Source organism: Alosa alosa, chromosome 21 (assembly GCF_017589495.1).
Source record: "Alosa alosa isolate M-15738 ecotype Scorff River chromosome 21, AALO_Geno_1.1, whole genome shotgun sequence".
NCBI lineage: Eukaryota > Metazoa > Chordata > Actinopteri > Clupeiformes > Clupeidae > Alosa > Alosa alosa.
In genome coordinates this window covers 29,634,702-29,637,201 of record NC_063209.1, presented here as the reverse complement: position 1 = coordinate 29,637,201, position 2,500 = coordinate 29,634,702, and the positions used below count along the sequence as shown (strand labels likewise).

General features: G+C 40.7%; 1 protein-coding gene across 1 annotated transcript in view; it reads right to left on the bottom strand.

The window, feature by feature from the left end:
• galnt18b (UDP-N-acetyl-alpha-D-galactosamine:polypeptide N-acetylgalactosaminyltransferase 18b) overlaps positions 1-2,500 on the bottom strand; it is an 84,588-nt gene that overhangs the window by 29,792 nt on the left and 52,296 nt on the right.

Below are 2,500 nucleotides of genomic sequence, written 5' to 3'. Positions count from 1 at the left end.
GTGTGTGATTTACGGAAATAAATGGCATTTTTTATTTAGTGATGAAAAATTACCTTTCTGCGCTTCATATCTGTGACACGAACTGATCTGACCTGACTTGACCCGAGGTTGCGTGTTAGCCTGCGTGCATATGGTGTATGCACTTGAACAAAGTAAAGGCAAAAAAGGTGTCTCTTTGTTGAACAAATTGGGATGCAATGTGAGCCTTGAATTGGATGCCATGCAGGAATTTGCTAGGATCTCAAAACCAGATTATGAACATGCTTTGCCATAGAGAAACACACAATAGCGTTGGATTATAAACATGCTTTGCCACAAAAACAGAAAAAATGTGGGGTAAGTCCAGCTATATGAAGTTATTATTTTGCTGTCACTTGTCTATTTTATAACCCAGAAGGATGTACTTGGTATCAAATGATAGCTCTGAGTCTCCTCTTTCACCTGACATGCGTGGCATATCTATCAGATCACGGGTCAGCAATGGGTGTGCAGTGTTGGTTTGTGTACATGACGTTATTATTTTGCAGTCACTTCGTCTGTTTTCATAAGCCAGAAGGATCGATATACATGGTACCCATGGATAGCCACGTGCAGGGCTCGAAATTAACTTTTTTTCTCAGTGTCCCGCAGCTGTCCCGAATTCTACTTGGCACTGTCCCGGACTTAAACACCAGTGTCCCAAATTCAAGTTCTTGTTTTTTCCCATTCTACATAATAAACAGCATAATAATCAGTAACTTGCATCACTTAATTAACTCGCTCTGGTCCACCATGTCAGTTCTGAACAATTTATTAAACACCATTTCATTAATCATCTGCTGTTTCACACAACACTCATTTTCAGAGATTGCGCTTTTGGCTCTTTTTTGAGGTTGCACTAGACATTCATTGTCCATCGTTTTGACGGACAGGGTTGTAAAACATTCCGTCAATAATCTATTTTCACGTGTCTTTAATTTCAATGTCAGTTTGGTGTGTCATGGCCACAGATCTCAGTGAAAACAATAAGTAGCCTAGCGTGGGAAATTACCACAAAGCTGTCAGATAGGCTAGCCTACTCTCCTGCCACACTCTCACCCTCAAATGCGTTCCCAATTAAATGAATTAGCAAACGTGGTTAGAATCTGTATCTCGATGTAACAAGCTGTTTTGACATTGTAAACGCTTCTCTAAGAAGAGTGTAAAGCAGTTTGCAGTAGCCTAAAGTTAACCACAACGCCGTTTATTGCTGGAAAAAAATAGCGAGCCCTATTTTAATAATTTGATAAACTAATAAATGCTCGGCGGGCCGGATTAAAGTGCATGGCGGGCCGCAGTTTAGAACTGCCACAGCGAAATGTCAAATGCTGACTTCAATAACTGTTTTCATTGTTATAGGCTACTTTACAACACTATCGTTTTGTCAAATCGCAGTTGCAGTAGGCTATTTAGCTCAGCATGATATTGGTGACGCTTTGTCTGTCAATGACAGAAAACACGCACCGCTTTAGTCAGAGAGGACTGTCATCTCGTTTTTTTTTAGAACACCAGTGTAACCTTAGGCCTACACCATCAGTCAAAAATGTTCACAATGTCATGAAAACAAATGCCATTTGTTAACCTCTATATCGAAAGTGACCCATTAGGCCTACCGCCTTTGCCCTATTTTTGTGTGTCGGCCTATAAGTCACAATATTCATTTAACCAATACGCAGATTCCTAAGGAAACGCAAGCACCCAGGCCATTTGGGTATCTTACTATATTTGTACCAAAAATAACATTGTAGCCTACAGTGATTTGAAGAGCAGTAGCCTAAACAGTGTTGTAAGGCTGCATGTACAAAACCGCTTCTTTACAGATCAGCTGGCTAACGCTGCTTTTGCCAGCTGCCCGTCCACGCCAGGTCAAATTTTGTATAGGCCAGATTCTGTATTTTATTCAGACAAGAAAGATACGTTTAGATTCCCATGTGAACAGTTTAGGAAAAAAAGTACCTATTTTGAAATTTGCTTTGCCATTTTTTCTACTGTCCCAGAGTTGTCCCAGACAGCATTCTATTGCATTTTTATGGTCCCCGATAGACGTCGGATCGCCGGGGCGACATCATTCTATTGTGTCCATCTGATGCCATTTTTTCTTTATAAGCCAGAAGTCGACATACTTGGTACCAATGGATAGTCCCGTGTCTCCTCTTTCATCTGATGCCATATCTATGCCATCACGGGTTCGTGAGTAATTCAAACGAGAGTAATGGGTGCGCAGGTGAACGCAGAGAAGTATAGACTGTAAATATGATGCAATTTCATTTAATTTCATGATTTTTTTAAATTTTCATACTTGTGTGTAGTCTCGTTGAAAGTTCTACTTCTGCTCTGTCACGCAATAAAGGTTTCATCTCGCTGCGATGAACAGTTCCGGAGCAATGTAACAGAGAAGAAAGGGTATGTTTTTGACGCACTTTGCGTCAATCGGGTTCTAAGGGTTAAGAGCCGCTGGACTAAATGACTAGTTGACTAGATG